The sequence below is a fragment of the Cibotium barometz genome, chromosome 37, assembly GCF_041138505.1.
Source record: "Cibotium barometz isolate CiBa-2024 chromosome 37, ASM4113850v1, whole genome shotgun sequence".
NCBI classification, from domain to species: Eukaryota; Viridiplantae; Streptophyta; class Polypodiopsida; order Cyatheales; family Cibotiaceae; genus Cibotium; species Cibotium barometz.
The window spans coordinates 31,076,353-31,098,636 of record NC_141082.1 but is presented as its reverse complement, the minus strand read 5'-3'; the positions used below and the strand labels follow the sequence as shown (position 1 = coordinate 31,098,636).

General features: G+C 40.0%; 1 pseudogene across 1 annotated transcript; it reads left to right on the top strand.

The window, feature by feature from the left end:
* Positions 1-12,927: 12,927 nt before the first annotated feature.
* On the top strand, positions 12,928-17,151 carry LOC147617165 (ferric reduction oxidase 6-like; annotated as a pseudogene). The gene is made up of 8 exons (XR_015262333.1): positions 12,928-13,146; positions 13,606-13,683; positions 14,030-14,240; positions 14,382-14,616; positions 14,773-15,118; positions 15,208-15,483; positions 15,787-16,556; positions 16,976-17,151. The product of XR_015262333.1 is annotated as a ferric reduction oxidase 6-like (transcript).
* The last annotated feature ends 5,133 nt before the right edge of the window (positions 17,152-22,284 follow it).

Here is a 22,284-nt window from a genome sequence, read left to right as displayed (position 1 = left end):
CTATCAAGGAGACATTATAGAGAGGAGGGTAAAGAGTGTCAACTGTGTGTGCCATTGCATTGTACTGTGGGCTAAGCCTTAATTCTGATGATATAGTAATTGTTGGCATAATTGTCCATTCTCTGTAACGTGCATATCTAATTGATTCCCAATTATGTTAGCAATTTATGTCTGGATATGTCGTCTCATTGGAATCTGGGCTCAACATCATTCCTATCCTCTAGACGTGATTCCTATTTGGAAATAGAATTAGGAGCCACGTTAAGAATCTCATCAGATGCGTTGTTCGCAACCAACTCCCCTATCGATGGCCCAACACACTAGTGTTGGCTTATCGTGTTGGGTATACTGCCATTAGTCGCGTCTCCTCTAGAGACGACGAGGTGATTTGGAACCACTCAAGTGCCGGCGGACACTGATACTTTTGGCGATCCTATTGGGAAACTGGTATGCCAAGTAGGGGAGTAGAGAGATAGAGGCTAGTATAGGTTAAGTCCTACAACAGTATCAGTAGAGTAAATTAGTCAAAAGAAGCCTATAAATAAAGCACACACTAACTAGTGTCAGGATGAATGCTAACTTCACAAGCCCTCGTCGGGGGGGAGGGGGGGAGGGGGGTCACTATATGTAAACCCTCTATATCACGTGCATTCAAGGCATAATTTAAAAACCCCTTATCTGTAAAATTTTTATGAATAAAACACACCCTTTTCCTATTCAATCTGTAAATACCCCCTTTAAATGGTACCCTTTTGCATTAGGATTTTTTTGGACCCAAAGAGGGTCTCTTGGATTAACTTTTGATTAGGAATGGACCAATAGGAAGAGGGCTAGGTGCACATTTTTTACTTCTTTGACCCTAGGGGGCCTAGGATTTGGTTTGCTGATGGGGCCTAATTGCTACTATTGTCCCCATACCTTTTGGGCCCAAACTTAGAGGTCCCCCCACCCAGAATCTCATGGATTAAAAAACCCTAAAAATTAAAATTTTTATTTTTATTTCCAAAAGTGTGTTTTCCCTCTCAAACTTCCTCCCAACATACTCTAGGTTTGGAAATCTCATTTTGAATCTCTTTCTTCCTCTTCTAAGCTCTCCATTGCTGCAAAAACTCCATACCTCTCAAGCTCTCCCTCCTTCTCAAGCTCCCTCCCTCTCGAGCTCCCTCTCCCTCTTTCTTCCTCTTCTAACCTCTCAATTGCTGTAGAAACTCCATCGCTCTCCAGCTCTCCCTCCTTCTCAAGATCCCTCCCTCTCAATCTCCCTCTCAATTGCTGTAGAAACTCCATCGCTCTCCAGCTCTCCCTCCTTCTCAAGATCCCTCCCTCTCAATCTCCCTCTCTCTCCCTCTCAAGCTTCCTCCCTCTCCATTGCTGGAGAAACTCTATCCCTCTTTAGTCTACTCTAGGTTCAAGAAGCCTATTCTCAATCTCTAACCCTCTTTTAAGCTTTCCATTGCTGCACTAAAAACCCTGAACTTTCTCTCCTCTCCACTCCTCTGTTGTTGTAACAAGCGTTTCCTTTTCCTTCTTCTCTTTTCTTACCACCATGGCCTCTTCTAGTAATGTGAGAAGACCTAGGGAGAAGGTGGAAGAGCTTGTGCTGCATAACACAAGAGATGAGCATGGAGTTTGGGCTCCAAAAGGATTCAGGGTTGGGGCTTGGGTCTACATGTAGCCAAGCTCTAAGGGACCACATCGAGTGCGTCAACTAGGGAATATGCTACATCATCGGAAGGGGCAACTACAAGGCTTCAAGCATACTAAGAAAGAACGACTGGTTGCCATAGTGCAACATGTGTATACCCTTGGAGACCTTTACATTCAAGGCCAACGACCAAGGTTTCCTTCAAATTGTCAGTGTAATATAAACACAACTTTAACAACATGCTAATATTAGATTTTTTGTTTCAAATTTTCTTATGATTCTCCATTTCTTATGTCTCTATCTGCAGATATTTTCCTCTCTAATTATGTTAGGAACAACCACTCCAAAGCCTCACTAGATTTTTCTATGCTATGCATGCATCCATTGGAGAGGCAATGTTTGTATCTCAAATTAGCCCAAGTGAGCTTGTACAGAACAATATCTTTTTCTTTTCTCACTCATATTTTGTAGATAAAAAATCAAGTTTATTTGGCAAGCTAGAAGAGATCCCCAACCCCCTCTTAACAATCCCGAATGGCCCAAACCTGATGCTTGGACCATCTTATGCTTAACGTTTAAGATGGTAAGTGATATCAAGACATCACTCAATTTTTCAAAGGCATCTAGGTCAGTAGGGCTAAATTGATTTTGTCCTTTACGTTTTTTTTGTGCACATGTTCAATTCCATTCCAATGCACCAAACAAAAATAATGTATATTTGTAAGGAGATATGGTCTAACCTTATTCAAGGATTACGAGGAGAGGGTTGGGAGGTTAATGACGAGTCACATGAAGGTGATGTGTACAAGTGCAATGTAGTAGATTCTACAATGTCTTTTAGGTTCTTGAAGGCACACTCTATTTTGTACATGCGTCTGCACTACCAAAGATGGATGCAAAAGCATGGGACATGGATCCCACTTCAAGCCTCAGAAGAAGAAATTGTGCCTATTGAGGTAGCTGTGATGATGCAAAATGGATGGATTGAGCGAGTGGCAGCAAGCAAGCATTGGAGCCTAGCAGACCTGTGTCAACACTTTAGCATCATGGGCTTTGACAATGTGGAAGAGTCAAGTTTCAAGTTGATGAGAAGAAAGGTATATCTGATTCCACTACATGTTTACAATTAACCCTTACACTTTCTGGTTACTGTGCCACTTTCTATATTTTTACAGATTGGGAAGTGTAAGGAGGGGACAACCATGGTCTTAGAATCATGGCAAATGGGGAACCTTGAATTTTTAGCAAAAAGGTGCATAGCCCTACAAACACATAGTAGGCATGTGGAAGAGCTTGAAGATGAACTGGGTATATGGGAAAATAGCCTTTGTTCTTATGCACGTGAGGGGCAAGAGTTTTAGGATCGAGGTGAAGGAAATGACGAGCTTTCAAGTCAACAAGGAGATGGAGATCAACATGAAGTAGATGTCACAAGAGGAAAAAAATGAAGACATTATAACAATTTTAGATTAGATGATATGCTTGTAATTTTGTAGCAGGCCCTTTTTTAACCCCTCTTTATTTAATTGAAATCTTAATATATTTGCAAACTGTGATTTTTTTGTCTAGTGGTCTAGTGTGAAAGGCCAAACTTTAAATTTTAACTATAAATAGGCCAAAGGTGCCTTCTTTCTCATTTTCACATGTGATAGAAACCAAGCACGAGGTCACACTATCTCTTTGCGTTCACACATGGCTACCCACTTTGAATGACTTCTGTGAGTTCCTCTCCACCACCTCGTGGGCAGGCAGGAGCGAGCTCTTTGCCATGTTCTGTTGTGAAGTCAACTTTGAAAAGTCACTCGCCCTTGCGTCCCAACATTATGAGACGCAGATTGCATACATGGAGCAATACTTGGCTCCCCACTCCATCTCCTTTCCCCATTGTCCCAATGATCGATGGGTGCATGTTGAGCTACTTAAGTACATTCAAGAATACACCCGCCCCTACATCTAGCGCCTTGAATGTCACAAGAGCCAAAAAATAAAGGCATTATAATAATTTTAGATTAGATGACATGCTTGTAATTTTGTAGCAGGCTCTTTTTTAACCCCTCTTTATTTAATTGAAATCTTTATATTTTTGCAAACTGTGATTTTTTTGTCTAGCGGTCTAGTGTGAAAAGGCCAAACTTTAAATTTTAACTATAAATAGGCCAAAGGTGCCTTCTTCCTCATTTTCACGTGATAGAAACCAAGCACGAGCTCACAATCTCTCTTTGCATTCACATGTGGCTACCCTTTTTGATGACTTCTGTGAGTTCCTCTTCACCACCCCCCATGGGTGGGCAAGAGCGAGCTCTTTGCCATGTTCTCATGAAGTCGACTTTGAAAAGTTGCTCGCCCTTGCGTCCCAACATTATGAGACACAGATTGCATACATGAAGCAATACTTGGCTCCCCACTCCATCTCCTTTCCCCATTGCCCCAATGATCAATGGGTGCTTGTTGAGCTACTTAAGTACATTCAACAATATGCCCATCCCTACATCTAGCACCTTGAATGCTTCATCGACACATCTGCATCCCCGTAGGAGCTTACTATACCTTCAATAAGCAGGAGCTAAAGAGGTTGGGGAGGGGAATTTAGGAACTAGGTTCCTCTCGTGGCTCGCCACTTTTGCATTCCTCAGAGCAGTGACGCGATGAGGATTCAGATGAGGAGGTAGAGATGCCTACAATGCAGTTGGCAAGGTATTTGAGGGATGACAAGGGAGTGAAGGCACTAGGTACAAGTGCTATGGAAGAGCAGCTTGCATCAGAGTACTTTCCAGAGGGTGCACAATCTATAGTTGAACAACCTGCCTATAGTGGAAGATACAGGGCCATCTTCCCCACATGAGGAGAGTAAGGTGCTACCAGAGCTTGAGATCAATCTCTTCAGCACCATTGTGGTGGAAGGTGAAGAATACTTATATCTTCATGACCTTGAAAAGGCAGGTGGCTTGAGAATCGATGAATGCTTGGGCATTATATGCACGCAATGTGAGGTGGACCTTGATACGTCCAACCTTGGTCCTCACCTAGATATAGTGTCATATTACCCCTTGGAGAATCTATCGGAGGCAGTTGCTTTGGTCAAGGATACTATGGTTGAGACCACAGAGCAAGCCATAGTTCTAGAGGATGAATTCACAATCTTACAAGACAAGCTAGAGGCTGGAAAGGATACCCCTACTGCTGGAGTGATGGAGGAGACCAAAGCACCTAAAAAGGATGAGGCTAAGTCCTCGATTGACCTCTCCGCCCCCACCAGCACTTTGGCAAAAGAAGACATTGAGCAAGAGGTAATAATCGACCTTTTATAACTTAGAAACATTTGTAATTATGTATATGAAAATATTTTGAATTTTTCTTTGATTGCAGAGGGTGGTTGAAATTGACGCATTTGCTGGGAGAGGCAGGGCAGCAGAGACCAAGCCAAGGTCCATAGACATGATGCTGCGTTGGCGCACTATCTTGGTCAGCTTCCTGTGGTGGATGGCATCACCATCATCCACAGGGACTACACCCCTCAATCTTCCTTAACTCTCTTCTTTTTGAAATCCCTCTCTAAGGTGCTCTGTGTAGCCTTTATGGTGCATAGCACCAAATGTATAGTTTTGATTAAAAAATCCCTTACCTTCGATGTTTTTGGTTTTGGATTTAGGGGTAAGCTTCTTGCTCGTATAGGTATAGCCAAAAGCATAGGCAGAGAAGATCAAGAAATAGCCCAATCACTCCTTGAGCACAATCTTCCCGATAACAAGAGAAGGAAGCTCAATATTGTAAAAAAGCTTTTGTGAAGATGATGTATCACTTCTTATTATAAATACAATACAGTTTTTGTAAACTTATTTTCATCAAGTATATCATTGTTTTTTCTAGTTTGTACCATCAATTTCTTTGCAAATGCATTAGAAATGACCGTGGGGGCCTAGTGCCTAAACAGTACGAATTTTGAGCCTGCACCGCTATTGTAGAGCCCAAATTTGCACTGTTTTGGCACAGCTTTCCCAGCCCTCCAGGAGCAATTCTGATGACTTAGATGATAAATTATGTATTTTTACACATGATTAAAGGTGTTTTCATCTTGTAAAATACTGTTTCTCACAATCAATATACTCAATTTCTTTGTAAATGCATCAGAAATGACCCTCGAGGCCTGGGGGAGCAGTGCCAGAACAGTGTGAATTTTGAGCCTGCACCACCACTGTAAAGCCCAAATTTGCATTGTTCTGGCACAGCTTTCCCAGCCCTCCAGGAGCAATTCTGATGCATTGGATGACAAACAATGTATTTTTACACATGATTAAAGGTTTTTTTATCTTGTAAACTAATGTTTCTCACAAACAGTATACTCAACTTCATTATAAATGCATTAGAAATGATCTTGAGTGGCTGGGGGAGGAGTGCCAAAACAATGCAAACTAATGTTTCTCACAATCAGTGTACTCAACTTCATTATAAATGCATCAGAAATGATCTTGAGTGGCTGGGGGAGCAGTGCCAAAACAATGCAAATTTTGAGCCTACACGGCTGCAGAGCCCAAATTTGCACTATTCTAGCATAGCTTCCCCAGCCCTCCGGGAGAAATTCTGATGCATTGGATGACAAAAAATGTATTTTTACACATGATTAAAGGTGTTTTTATCTTGTAAACTACTGTTTCTCACAATCAGCGTACTCAACTTCATTATAAATGCATCAGTGTACTTAACTTCATTATAAATGCATCAGAAATGATCCTGAGTGGCTAGGGGAGAAGTGCCAGAACAGTGCAAATTTTTAGCCTATATCGCCCGCTGCTGCAGAGGCCAAATTCACACTGTTCTGGCATAGCTTCCTCAGCCCTTTAGGAGCATTTCTGATGCCTTGGGTGACAAACTGGCACATGATAGACACTCCATGTTAAACAAACATGATGACACCGAGACATTGCAAGCAAAACTTAAAATTTAAATTATCAGAAGGTTACAAATGAAAGTAATATATGCTTGTTACAAAGGGGGGTTTGAAATAAAAGAGTCAATGCTTCGAAAAGTAGGTTAACATCTAAGATCTCTAGATCGTATCGCGCTCATCTTGAATATGCCGAGCTAGTTACATGTCCTTGGTAATTCTCTTTGCATGTATTGCAAGGAGGTTGGTGTCTTCAAAAAGCCCAACAAGGTAAGCCTCAGTGGCTTCTTGCAGTGCTTCAAGGGCAATCCCCTGCACACGGAACTCTGTTCTATATCGTTGGAGAATCTCCTTGACTGTGCAAGCAAAAGGGGCTCTTTTTATCAGCAACTCAGTGTTACTCTGATAAAACTTGATTTCTTGTAGAGCCCTATGCCCTTGGCACATCCTTCTCCTTGGAGCTCTCTATGTTGTGTTGGTGTGTTGGCGAGGTTGGGACTTCCTTGGCTTGAAGAGCTTGACCTTTCTACGCTTGCGCGCCCTTGTAATAACCTCCCCTTGATCTCTCTCATAGTCTGAATCCTCCTCCTCCTATTGCTGTGGTACCTGTGTATCAAGTTCCTCATGGGTAGGTAGGGGACCTTGTCCTGGTAGTAGGGTCTTGCCACCTGTGGTGGTGTGCAATGGTGGTGTGCAATGTAGGAATGTTTTCACCAACCCAATCAAATTGCTCATCACCAAAGTCTCTGTCTTGATCTTTGGGGTGGTTGCATCGTGGGGTCTCCTTCATGCGCTTGCTCCCACTAGAAGGGCCTGCATGTGTGTGCATTGGTGTTGCTGTGGGAGGAGGGCTGGACTCTGGTGATCCCGTTGGATGTGTCCTAGAATGCCAGGGGTTACTCTCTTCCGTGGTGTCGCCAGTATGTGGTCGTTGGGTGCCTTTCACTATGTTTTGTGAAGGCATGGTAACACGTGCGGTGTTCTTGGTGCGTGCCATATCCATGTACGACTATGCCTACTGTGCTAACGTGGTGATGTGCTGGTGTCCTTAGGTGGGTGCCTACGTAGATCTTGAGCTCAAGCTCTCTAAAAAAGTGAAATGAAAATGAAGTGAGTGAAGGAACTATAGATAGTTTTTTTTAAGAGGAAAAAAAAACCTAATTGCTATACTTATTTTCTTAGCCTTATTACATCTAGATTTGTGATGGTGCATGCACAACCCAACGCCTCCCTTGTCTCCTCATTTGTGCACGCCAAGCACCATGCCTATGGGGAGCATTGGTCTGCAACCATTCAAGCCGAGTATGACGTTTTGTAGCCTTGAGTGCCTGTTGCGCAAGCTTTGATTGTTGGGCCCGCTCCCTAACCAATACCCTTCCAAAGGTTGTGCGATAAAACCAATTGAACATCTCTTGTAGATAGTTTGTATGTGTTCCTCCTGCACAAGCTCCACCTCCATGTCTTGTATTTTTAAAATAAACCCCTCTTGCTTTATAATGTGATTTCTCCATCCATTGGGTACTCCACATGTTGAGCGACCCATACTTGTTCATGAAATACGCACCATGCGCATAAACTATGTGCTGTACACATGACAATAGAATTTAATTAGAAAAAGTCCAGGTTAAAACACTAGTTTATTTTTATATTGTACAACTTACCATATAATGTGTTACTTTACTCTCTCCCCAAGCACCTAGCACACTTTTGGTGAATTCTACAATATGTTGTTGGAATGATGCTCGTTCTTGGGCAGTTGTGCTACTTTGATTCATAATGCAAACCATGTTATTGAAATTTATCCAAAGCTATTTGTGCATATTTACAAGAGCTGGCAATATTGGTGGACAATCTACATTTGTGGTGATTGCACACAGGTCTCTTCTCCAGAGTCCCCAAGTCTTCTTTGAATTCTCTATGTTTGCTGGCTTCTCCAAAAATCTCCTTGCCTTTGCTCCAGTCATGGAGCCGTTTTGAGCAACCTCATATGACATACCAGAGGCCTACTTATTCACTTCAATTTTCACGTTTCTTCCATGGCAACCCAAAGAATTCAAAAGATGCTCTAATTTACCAAGGGTTTCAACTTTCCTCTCTTGTGTAGGCATTGTGAATACATAATCGATATGGCACTTAAGCAATCGATCGAAGATTCTCATGAATGCATGAAGTGTGCAAAAGTGAATATTCTTTAGTGGAAAATTAATGATGGGACTCCACTTTGAATTCTTGTTTGGTTCTCCTAGAATATCAGGAGACATGACACCTTCCACCCATCTTGCATTTGGTTCTCTCGTCTTCATCTCAGTTGACCGGTTGGATTTACTGCATCTTCCTGTTGCTTCTTCCCTTTCTTGGGACCCTTCGCTCGAGGCATCCTTCCCAACAGAACCAAACTTTTGCATACCTTTTCCATTTATTTTTTTCTGCCTAGGAATATCAATATGAGCATTGCAGTATGGACAAGGCCATCTTGATTTTGCGCCTTGAGCGCGGCCCATCATGCATTTAATTGTCTTCCAATCTCCCCCAAGATGCCAATCCACCTTAAACTTTCCTGTGTTTTCTACATCTAAAAGTTGACTATCAATTTTCTTTTTGATTACATCTGTTATCTAAGAAATTCTTTCAAACATCCATGTCAATACCTCATATGTCTCCTTTGGTACCTCGAATGCACCAAGCCACCAGACCTCTTTCTCAGATTGCACACTAAAACTTGGTTTGGTAGTCTTTTCCCATGCACATATCATGGCCTCATTCATGAGCGTAATGCTCATATGTTCCAGCTTCCGACCTTTCACAATTTGGTACTTATCTAGCTTGAGCACAAATAAAAGTGTGCTCCCCAAAACTGCAAATAAATGATAATTTACAGTATTCAAAACAAAATAATCGTCTTCATTAAATTATACTAAAAAACATGAATAATAGCAATTGCAAGTTGTCACCTTCTAGTGAAAGACCATAGAACTTCACCATAGCTTGTTGTAGTCTCTCAAGATAAACAAAGATGTTATTGTAAACATTATAGTGAAATTCTATACTTGTTGTCTTGCTTTTCTTTCTGCTCGACCCTGTGTCTAATGTTAGTGTGCCCTCAATGTGATAAAACTATCCTATAGCTCGCTACACATCATCATTATTGATACGCTTGACATTGTGAATCACCTTGAGTGTAGGAAATAAAGTGCTAGTGATCTCCTATCTTAGAAATGCATCTTTTACAACCTGACGGATTGCTTGGTACCCTTTCATGCTGATTCCAGTTGCATCACAAGCATGTTGGATTGATGAAGAATCGATGGAGGTGGTAATCTCGTTCACCACATTGCTGACAACAGCTTGGCGTATTTTAGGACGATGAGGGTAAGTAATAATTAAGAGAATATCCTTGGTATTGAGAATGGCTTTGACCAAATCCTTCCATCCCTCTTCGTTAGAACCACACACCTCTTGCAGAAAATTCCTGGCAGAACACAAATCATGACTATTTTGTTTAAATCACTAAGTGCATAATGAAAGTTTATGTTACTTACTTTGTTGTACGAATCCTTTTCTTCCATGCTTCACCTTTAAATGCAAGAGATTCTATACCAACCAATGTCTTTTTGCGTTCACAAGCACCATTTGGTGTTGCTCTTTGAGTCGTTTGATAAGTTCCTCTAGACTTTGAATCTTTGCATCCTTCTCCACATTCTCTGTGAGGATCTCTTTCATTTTATGTGATGATGTTTTAAGTCCTTCTTGACATTGTAAAAGGGTGAATTGTGATGCTTGCAACAATTGAGAGTGGAGAATATGGGTTTGCCAAGCTTTCCTTCACCAACAAATTGTAGTATCCTAACAAGCCAAGCTCTCCTTCACCAAAAACTTATTGTGCTTGAGTCAAATTGCCATGATCCAGCGCTCCAGTATGGCAATTTGTGAAAGGGGTTTTTCTACACAAAATAACATCAAAATACGTTTAAGAAACAAACTTGAGACAAGTAGTTTGGAATCATTGTTGCATATATCAATTGAGGGTCCAAATGTGGAAGATTTTGATATTGTTGAGGCTATGGAGGCATGGAGAAATGCTTGTAAAACATCAAGGCATATCTATGGAACTACACAATACTAGTGAGTATTATTGGAGCAAGATTAACATTGGGTTTTTTTTGACAATATTTGTATATTCTTACTTTTTTCTTTCTGCAGATATTGGTTTTTTGACCATGAAGTTGGAAGAAAATCAAATCCTTTCTGACCATTGATTGTGTAAAATGATCTTATAATCTTACACTAACCTATAATATAATGCATTAATTTTTTTAATCTTTATGCAGATACTGAAGAGTCAATTGATGGAGTATCACAATATGTTCCACATAATATTTTAATCTTTCCCAAAATTTTGTATCCATGGTATATATGCTTTTTAGCATATCCTATGGACATTGCTACTTTACTTTGCCTATCGAAAGCTATCATGGAAGAATGTTAACTTTTTGCTTATCCATAGTAGTTTAACCACTCGATGAAGCCTTATCTTTAAAGGATGTCAAGTGCCTTTGTATGAGCGAGAAGTTCGAGAAGTTTACTTTTGTATGAGTGAAATTTTGATATTAATAAATGACTCTTTGGTTGTTTATATTTGTTTATATTTGTTGTATAAACTTTTTGAAATGCAAACTTTTTGAATGTTTAAGTTTTGAAATACAAAGTGAATGGTAGATATTGGAAAATAACTTTAAAAAATGGTTGATACTCAAGTTAAAAAAATTTTAAGTGTAAAATTTTGAAAAAAAAAGGTTTTGAATTATTCATCTAATTAAAAAACCTTAGCATAGTTAAAACCAAAGGTTTTTATATTGGTTGTAAAAAATGTTTTTTTTTGTGAACAGTGGTGGTAAACGAAGTTGTTTTATTATGTACCTTCAACGTCTCAAAAGTTGCTCAAAACCCAATGAACTTTAGTCAAATCCATGAGCAGCAAAGGGGGGGGGAAGAAAAGAAACCCTTAACAAAGATTTGCCAGGATCAAAACATGGAAAGCATAGAGCAATTAGGTTGTGATGTTATCTAGCTAGGGCTGACACTGCGCCACCTTTAGGATTGGATCCACATACCTTTCCGTCTTACCCCACTTTTACGAGCGACAACATATGTTAATAAGAAAATCTGCCCAAAAAGGGTACTGTGGAATTCATGGATTGGTTAAAACCACATCTTTTCAAGGTAAATATCCACCTGTGGCTCGTGATGATGTGGTCTTCTGCTAACACCTAATTTGATGTAAAGAAAAGGTAAGTTATGTCAACTCGTGGCTCATGATGTGGTCTCCTAGCACCACCTTTGCTACGAAGAAAAGGAGACGGGCATTTCTCACCCTAGTGTCAACATTGAAGCAAAATATAAAGGCATTTTCAATCTTTTCCAATTTATTGGAGACTTTTTTTTACGTGTGTGCTTCTACATCAGCGGTTGGCTATGTGGGCTCACAGCGTGGAGTGAAGATTGCAAAAATGGATCGATGGAGCATGACAAATGCCATGCAACAATTGGTTGCACCTTGTTGACACACAGATCTAAGAAAAACTACTGATCAGGCTTAAAGTAGCTGCAATTCTAAGTTCCAATTAACCGTTGAAAAACTCATATATTATCTGTGAACATTCACGTGCCATTATACGTGGAGGACCATCCACGTTGAGTGGTGGAACTGTTAATATATATGGGGCCAAGGCCAATGGTGCTCGGGCAGAAAGTGTAATATAGAAGTCAATGAAAAGGTCGAAAGGGTGGCAGATCTAGGTGGTGCGTCTGTAGATACGGGAGATCAGACTGTGTACGATTGTACATCATGATACATGGAGTGGCCCGGGAAGTGGGAGCATGGAAAGCTTAAGCCGTTGCTTGGGAAGCTGGTAGAAGTCATTTGTGTGCATGAGAAGGCTCGAGCACACCGCAAGCCCTGAGCTCCCGCACGTGTAGGGCACGCGTGGGCGCGTGTTCCCACGGCTGCCTTACCCACGTTGAAGCCCCTGCACGCGATCAGCTCACCTTCCACACGAACAATAATACAAGGTCCATAGACAAGGCGCAGCGGCTGCCAAAAGCATAGCAATAATATTGACTAATTTGATCCAGACAAGGGATAATTTGATGGGAGAAGGATCTTTGTTTGTGATAAATGTGGACAATGGACATAAAAGAATATCGATCCTAGGAGGCTAGCTAGCTGGTGCTACTCGTAACATTCCACAAGTGTAGATAGTATTAATTTTGGACAATAATTTAGAGGTCAACTCCTATTTTATCGTAGCTGTGGCCAATTAATGGCGGGTTGATTGACGGAGAAGGCTATATAAGGAGCTCGCTAGGGAGCATTTCCTTAGTCTAGTACCACCATCAACAAGCTGTGCGGTACTGAAGCAACTTACTATAGAGATCATGGAGAGGCTCCTTCTTCATCTCACCATAGCAAAGCATGGCTTGCTTTCCATCATCTGTGCAGCAAGCCTCCTGTGGGTGGCTTATTGGCTCATCTCCTCTGAGCCCAAGCAGGACCCCAAGTACCTTGACCAGCTTGAGGACCATATCCACTCTAGATTCTTCCGCACTGATGGGGAGTACGGTAAATCAGCATCATCTAATTAATTACTACTGTTTATAATATATAGCGGCGCCTTGCTGATCACCACAACGTCAGTCACTCAACAAGGCCTCAATTGCCTGAACGCCCTACCTGTTTTAACCTCACTTAATTATCTTTAATCACACAACGTCGCGCAGAATATATATTGTTCTTCTTCAAAGTACGCCATACATTAGTCATGAAACCAAAAAAAAAAAGTACGCCATAGATAATTACACTATGGCCGCAGACTTCATAAGCATATATTGTTCGGATAAATGCAACCGAATTAAGTCTGTTACGGGATATATCCAGAGCTGCATGTAATTATTACAGGATAATCTTAGGATAGATTAGGATCGCGTGTCATGATCAACGATGCTAATCAACACCAGCTTTAACAGTATCGGTTCCAGTATTGATAATTAACAACATGTTGCATGTTTGTAAACTGTGCAGGCTCAGTTTTGATCTACCAAACAATGCCGTTTATTGTTGTGGCCGTCCTCAGCTTTGGGGTGATTGAGCTGCGAAAGAGTCGAACCAAGTAAGCAAGCTGCTTGATTTGCAGCACAAATTACCGGCTGTCTGTTTCCAGAATCGTGTCGAATTAGGGGACCGAATAACGCCGTGACGTAGTAGAAACGTAAAATATATGTTGTAACTAAGGTCTAATTCATAACTTAAGAGGTACATTAGGATCAGTGCATCCTTCTTATCAGGATCAGTGAGCCCTCCTCCTCATCAGGATATATCTGATCCTGTAAGGGGGGTACTGCACCAGCTTAAAATCAGGATCACGAGACTTGATTGACCAATTATTAAAATAATATGTAATGTGGATTGCTCCCACTCTCCTTTTGTTGTTGTTGTAGGTTGGTAGCTGCTGCAGCATCATCATCTAAGCAGTCGGAGAGATTACCACGTCCGAGCATCACAACTTACCCTTTGGTGGTCAGAAGCCCATTGGGAGTGTTGACGGCTGCCGAGGTCGTCTCCATCCTGGCCATCCGCTTCGGCAGAATGAGCTACTTGGACTTCCAAGAACTCGAGGAGAGGTTCGAGAAAGAGCCTCAGAAACTGCAAGCATCATTGTAAGCATCCATCTTTATTAACTATATAACCGTCTAAATCATATTCAAAATATATATTGGAGGTGCGCCAGGGTTGAATATATAATATTGAGGCGGTCGATGTGCTGCTTCCGGCCATCATGTGTTAATTGATAATTGTAGGCCACTAAGCAAGCTCGCCAAAGCATCCTACGACATGGGTAGAGCTGCCATGATACCCTTCTCTCTCCTGTGGATCCCGGTCTCGAGGGGCTCCCCGTTCTTGCGATTGGTCAAAATGCCGTTTGAGCACGCTGTCAAGTACCACATCTGGCTGGCTATGCTTATGCTCTCCATGCTCACCTTCCATGGCGTTGGCTACATGATATACTATGCGGGCTCCAATAGAACCTACAAGGTAAGATTAGAAATGCGGCGCACATCATAATAATGCTTATATGATCATATATATCATCATGTGCATCATCATCGTATAATGAACATGCATTGATCATCGTCTAATTACGTTAATCCTGATCAATATCATCCTTGTTGTCTAATTTGTTCCTATAAGATCACTGAATGGTCAGTAGAAAGCGAGTCGTGCGCAGTAGTCGCCGGCCTGGTGGCCTTGATAGCCGGATTAGTGATGTGGGTTACGTCGCTTTCAATCTTTCGGAGGAGATGGTATGAGATATTCTTTGGGGTGCATCATCTCTACATCGTCTTCTTCCTCTTTTGGCTCTATCACGTCATGTGGACCGTGCACTTCTTCATCGTTCCATGCCTACTCTTCGTCATCGACCGCTTCCTTCGCATGGTACAATCTAGGCAAGCTGTCGATGTCTTATCAGCTAAGGTTTTGGAATCGGGTGCACTACAACTGAGGCTTGCAGCCAGCAACAGCAATTATACCCAAGGTATATATAGGATTTCATACCTTAATCTACATTTTGTACTCATCAATGCCAATATTTCTAATGTTTCCATGCTAATTCAATGGCCCCAGGATTGGCTTACCATGCGCTCAGCAGTTGGTACCTCCGATTTCCAAGCCTCTCAAGACTCATGAAGCTGCAATGGCACTTCTTCAGTGTGACCTCCACCCCACATGATGAAAAGCAGGAACTCTCCATTGTGATTAAACCTCTTGGAAAGTGGACCGCTGGCTTACAAGACCAACTTCTGAAGTCCGGCCAAGTGGATGGGACCATCTGTCGATGTCCGTTCTCATTTAAGGCAGGGTTGAGGGCCCCTATGGAGATGAATCGGACTTCTTCTTGAGGTCTCTCTCTCTCTCTCTCTCTCTCTCTCTCTCTCAAACCCACACAGTACACACACATGTATGCATATAGGCAAATCTAGTGCACTCTACAAACAAAGGCGGCTCATGTAGTAGTTTGTGACGATGATGTTCTTGAATGCTAATTTCAAGAACATCATTGCTAGAAGCATTAAGGATTAACCTTACTCAGGCGGAGGTTTTGGACCGTGTTGCCTCACTCGATCGCATTAAAATGTGTAGTATACTTTGGAGAAGTTAGAACCTGTAGTAGTTTGTGACGATGATGTTGTTGAGTGCTTTCAGGTACAAGACGCTCATCCTAGTTGGTGGCGGTATAGGTGTCACTCCCCTTCTGGCTCTACTTTGTGATGTTCTCCATAGGCAAAGATTGGGACAAGGAGATTTACCGGCTTCTATCCAGCTCTACCATTGCGTGCGAAAGCCAGAGGAGCTGTGTGTTCTGAATAGCATCGACCCCAACGAAATATCACCTGAATATGAAAAGCGTGGATTGGATTTGCGAGTCTTTGCATATGTCACCTCTTCCTCTCTGGTGGACTACACTAACGTGGCCGGTATGACAGAATCAAGCACTCACCAAACGCTTGACCTTGCCACTTTTGGAGGATCTACTTGGAAGCCCTCAAATAATAATAATATTGGAAATGAACTGTTGTCTCCAATAAAAGGACGTATGCCTCAAGGTGTATCAAGCATTAGCACTAAAGGTAAATCAATTTGGGTAGCATCCACTATCATTGCATCCATGGTGGGATTCTATCTCCTTTGGGGTCTATCAAATGTTTTCATCATCAAGAACTTGAGAGCTGACTTTCCCAACTACAATCAAGCACATTTGGTGGTAGCAAGCATGATCTTGGGGACTACCATATTTGGGGGCTTGATTGTATCACTTTGGTGGATTCATTCAAAGAATGAAAGAGAATATCCTAAAATCGGCATTGCTAGTAGCTCACCAGGTTACCAACAAGAGCTTCAAAAAGTCACCACTAAAGATGAGGAGAATGCATCTTGGAATGGGAGCTTGCAACTTAGTTCTAGGCCCCATTGGAGTGTTAAAATTCTTCCCTTAATCTCTCAAATACAATGCCAATATGTTCTCTAAGGGTGGAGCTTTTAAGAAGTAGATCTAAGGCACATATCTATAGAACTTAGAATTGGACAAAATTAAATAAATAACAGAAAACAATTTTGACCACAAAATGTTTAATCACGAAGTGAATTTAAAATCACAAATCCTTGAATATGGTAGGATTGTTTAAAATTTGTTATATCCTACACTTCTACTTCTTGGATGAGGCACCAGCTTATTTAGGTATTTAGGCTCTTAACATCAACTTATTTGTGCGCTTAACATTAAGATGATTACAAGGATTTATTCTTGTAGCCCTTAAATTATGGAGCTTGTAATATAATACACATGCCCTAGTCTATCAAAAAGATCGCAACTAACTCCATAATATGCATGCAGATATATTTAATAGATTGGAAAAGGAGTACCAAGGACAAAATATTGGAGTATTAGTTTCTGGATCACAGAGCATGCAAGAGGATATTGCTAAAGAATGTCAGAGGCACACCAAGTTCTTAGACACAACAGCTTCCTCAAATGTCTTCCACTATCACACCGTTAGCTTTGAGCTTTGAAAAACTAGGATTTCGTCATTATTAATGACCATTTGTAATTAAAAGAGTGATCATCAACCCTAATAAGAATTGCATAGTTCCAAGGCCATGTAGCTTCAAGTAAGAAACGATGCTACAAACCTTGGTGTGCTGAGACATCGATAACCTCCTACCTCCCCATCAAATGTGTATGATCCATTTTGTAAACATAAAAAATTATGATTTTAGATTGAGTCTCCAAGTATTGTAGAATGAGTCAACAAGTCACTCAAGTTAGGGTTTAAAACATTGATGATTTGATGATTCTCACATTGATTTAGACTATATTCACTTAGAATAAAGGGTTTTGTTGTGCCTAGACCCATAAAGTCTACCATAGTTTTTTAAGACATTAGACTACTACTATATGTGAGCATATCATTTGACTGCACTTTGTTGTCTCTTGAGTAGTAATATAAATTGTGCACTTTTACTCCTTCCAGAATTTGTAATTCATAAGATTACTTCCAATTTGTTTCACAAATTTGAAGGGTTGTGCATACCTAGACACTAGTTTCGGAGACTTCCCAAGTTTGACTTAGCTTTTATTTGGTTTGAGTTTGAAAATCATGCCTTTTCCTTCTTGAAATTTGCTAGTCATTACCTTCTTATCTTGGTAGTTGATCTAATCAACCCTTGTGCATTCTCTTATGTCTCTTGTTTGTTGCTCCACCTCATCTAACATTTCCTTACTAATCTCTACCTTTCCTACTTGATCATATGTCTACCCTTAGGCAACATGCTAACACTATAAGAGGTTCACACACTAGTGATGCTTTTAATTGGTGCATTTGAGAAGATAGCCTTATTTTTTATGACACTATTTTAGGCCTTTACAAATGTCAATACTTTAAGTATTATTACTGGAAATTTAAAAGCAAATATGCATGCTTATAATTGTAAATTTTTTACATTTAATTCCTTGAATATTTTTGGTGAATGGTATACTCTCATCAAGGATCTAAATATTTTATGGTGACTTTGGGCACACAATGAAAGAATCAAAACAAAATTAATAAAAGAAAAATAGACAACAAAATATTTAAAATTTAAAAATGAAAAAATATCCATTAAAATGAAAAAAAGACACATAAGTGCCAAGCATGGCCATTGTCGGTATAGTAGCCAAGCCATAACATACAACATAATGGAGGCCTAGTTGGGCATGATTTGCGAGCTAGTAGCCGGGCATGTTCTTCGTGGCTATTATCGAGATAGTAGCTGGGCCCCACAAGTTGGTCAGTGAGCCACCTAGGTCCCTCAATTGAGAGACCAGAGAGCTTAATCAACTTGATTTGATTAGGGTAGAAGAGTAAGGTGGAGTGTAGATGGATGATGACAAAGGAGTAAGGTGGTTCTTATATCCACTTGCTTAAAACTTGCCATGACTCCACAACCTTGTGTATTCTCTTGGAGTCAATTCTACTTGTGTTAAAATGTTTTTCTTTGGACCACACTATAAGGCCATCAAATAAACAATATATACAACAAATATATAAAATTAATGTTTTATATTGAAAAGAGATGTAGAGGCACACTTAATTTTTGTAGACATGCTCCTTTGTATTCCCATTCCTCTTCGATGACCTCTACCATCACTTTTTTCCTTCTCCATTTCCTCATATATCCAATCACAAATGAGACAATCTGTGTGGGAAGTTGAATAAGGTTTGGTGGAAACACCACACGTCTCTTGGGGACCCTCGAGGGTTGCACTACTAAGAAACCCTATGTATCACATGCATTTAAGGGGTATTTTAAAAACCCCTTACCTATGAATTTTTCATGAATAAAATGACCCCTTTTTCTTTATGGACTTACTATTTTTTTTCAAAATAGATTTAAAAAACCCCTTGTGTAAATGTATTTTTTTTTAATTTACCTTAAATTTTTGGATTAAAAACCGCCTTCATTTGAACTCACGTGGTATACTTACATATTTTTAGGTGAACCCCCAAGTAGGTGTCATCTTAAAAGGCCTTCTAAAAACATGACTCTCTTCCTCTCTCATCCTTCTAGCCTCTTCATACCTTGCTACTCACGTATTCATTGAGTCGCTTTTGAGGATACAAATTGTGTTCACCTTGTTAAGCATTTATTGATCCATGGTTTGGCCTCTTCCCTTTCTGTGTGGTACATGACCAACCATGCATTCATCTTCCTCAATACTCCATAATCTAGGCATGGAGGCATCCACTGTGGAGAGATACTCCAAAATTTATAAGAAGGGATCCACTATGGAGAGATACTCTGAAATATATACAAGTGAATCTTGCACTAACCAACCCTCCACCATGCTCCCCTCTAGTCATGCTCTTTGCCTTAAAAAGTCCATAAATATCTTCAAGGACCTTTCAAGGAAGAACACCACACATGTCCACCTCCCCGAGCACCTCATCCACCAAGTGTACCACTAGATATAGTTGACTAGCGGGTATGGATCTTGGAAAATTTTCCTCAATCAAACACATCGCCTCCACCGCCATTATGTGAACCACATTAATCAAAGATGGATATATCTCCTTTAAGATTATGTAATTAAGATAACGTATCATCATAATGATTTATCCACACATAAAAAAATGAAACAAGATTAGATGAACATAGAGAATCGTGATATGTATAATATGACAAAAGCATACAGCTTAGAGTACAATTTTTGCTCTGCTAGACCAACTCTAGGTTTAGATTGAAAGTACATCAAAAATTAGAAAACAGAAATTAATCAAGTGTTAATCTCATTTTGAGGTTAACTTAGAATCTCTTTGGTAATTATGAGAGATAGTATAATAAGTTTCATGAAGCGGCACTATAAAGTTTTAATTATGAGAATGGCTAGCCATGCCCAAGTCTAAGTAACTATTGTACTCATTTAGTTTATTTCTTTTTAAGTTTTTCATGTCCAATTATGAATACGTTCTCATAATGTATATATATGATCCCAAATGTGAATAAGGGCCACTTATTTAATACTAATTTCTTATAATGCAAAGATATGGTCCCCCTTTGTGCCAATTGAGTCTTGTGCTTATCTCGTTGCTCTCTTGTGTGTGTCTATGGTGTGAGAGAGAGTTGAGAGGAGAGAGTGCTCTATTCTTGGTGAATTTTCCTCTTGCGCTTGTGTCTATGAGTGTTTAGAGTAGAGAGGAGTGAGACTTATTGCACTACAAGGAAAAGCGATCGTAAGCGCATTTATAGATGCATTTTGAAAACGTGGTTTAAAATGTTATGGGTGCATTTATAAGCGCATCTAAAATTGCATCTATATGCACGTCTATAAGCGTGTTTATATCAGTATAGACGCGTTTATAGACTTGCTTATAGCCTCCATTATAGACACGCATATACACGCGCTCCGAATTCTAAATTGATGACATTTCTATTGTATGTGTTGTCTTTTAATTATCATCTCATGATTTATTTTTGAATATATTTCATTGTTGTAAATGCATGTAGTGGGATTGTGTAATGATATATACTGTAATGTACTATGAGATGGTTTAAAGAAAATAGTTTTTAATTTTGTAAAAGAATTTAGTTTTTAATTAATAAAGCACTCGCGTGTATTGAAAGCTTATGCAAGCTATGCCTCTATGTCCTTGCAAGACCTAAGCCTTATGCAAGCTATGCTAAAGCTTATGCATAAAGCATGCATGAGGCCTTATGCAGAAAGCTTTATGCATAATAAAGCTTTAAGCATGATGCTTTATGCATGAATCCTTATGCATAAAGCATTATGCATAAGGCTTATGTATAAAGCACTATGCATAAGGCCTTAAGCATGAGGCCTTAAGCATAAAACTATGCATAAAGCACTATGCATAAGGCCTTAAGCATAAAACTATGCATGAGGACTTATGCATGAGGCCTTATGCATGAGGCTGTGCATAAAGCTTATGCATAAAGCATTATGCATAAATCATGCATGAGCATTATGCATAAAGCTGTGCATAAAGCTTATGCATAAAGCATTATGCATAAATCATGCATGAGCATTATGCATAAAGCGTGCATAAAGCTTATGTGCACAAACCTGCAAAAGAAATCCCCAGCACCCAAGGGTGCAATAATAATAGAGAAAAGATAGAAAAGCACTTACCTCTTTTTCGTGATGTTGAAAGAAAGGATTAGAGGACCTACAAAACCAACAAAAGGGTGAGGAAAGGATTAGTAATATATACATACAAAAGCTTATGCAAGCTATTCTGCTATATGCAAGCCTTATGCAAACTACGCCACTATGCAAGCCTTATGCAAGCTATGCTAAAGCTTATGCATAAAGCATGCATGAGGCCTTATGCATAAAGCTTTAAGCATAATGCTTTATGCATGAGGCCTTATACATAATAAAGCTTTAAGCATAATGCTTTATGCATGAGGCCTTGTGCATAAAGTATTATGCATAAGGCTTATGCATAAAGCACTATGCGTGAGGCCTTAAGCATAAAACTATGCATGAGGACTTATGCATAAAGCATGCATAAGGCCTTATACATAAAGCCTATATGCAGAATAAAGCTATGCATGAGGCCTTATGCATAAAGCTATGCATGAGGCCTATGCATAAAGCATGCATGAGCATTATGCATAAAGCATGCATAAAGCATTATGCATAAAGCTTATGCAACAAATCCATAGCACCCAAGGGTGCAATAATAATAGAGGAAAGATAGAAAAACACTTACCTCTTTTTTGTGATGTTGAAAGAGAGGATTAGAGGACCTACAAAACCAACAAAAGGGTGAGGAAAGGATTAGTAATACATACATACAAAAGCTTATGCAAGCTATGCGTCACTATGCAAGCCTTGTGCAAACTATGCCACTATGCAAGCCTTAAGCAAGCTATGCTAAAGCTCTTATGCATAAAGCCTATGCATGAGGCTTATGCATAAAGGACTATGTAAGCCACGCTAGCCTAAACTAAACCATACCCTGGCACTATGCATTAAGCATGCATGCATATAGAGCTTAATGTATGCATAGATTAAGCTCTATGCATAGAGCTTAATGCATGCATAGAGGTCTATGCATAGAGCTTAATCTATGTATTAAGCTCTACGAAAAGAGCTTAATATATAAATTAATCTCTATGATTAGAGCTCTATTCATAGAT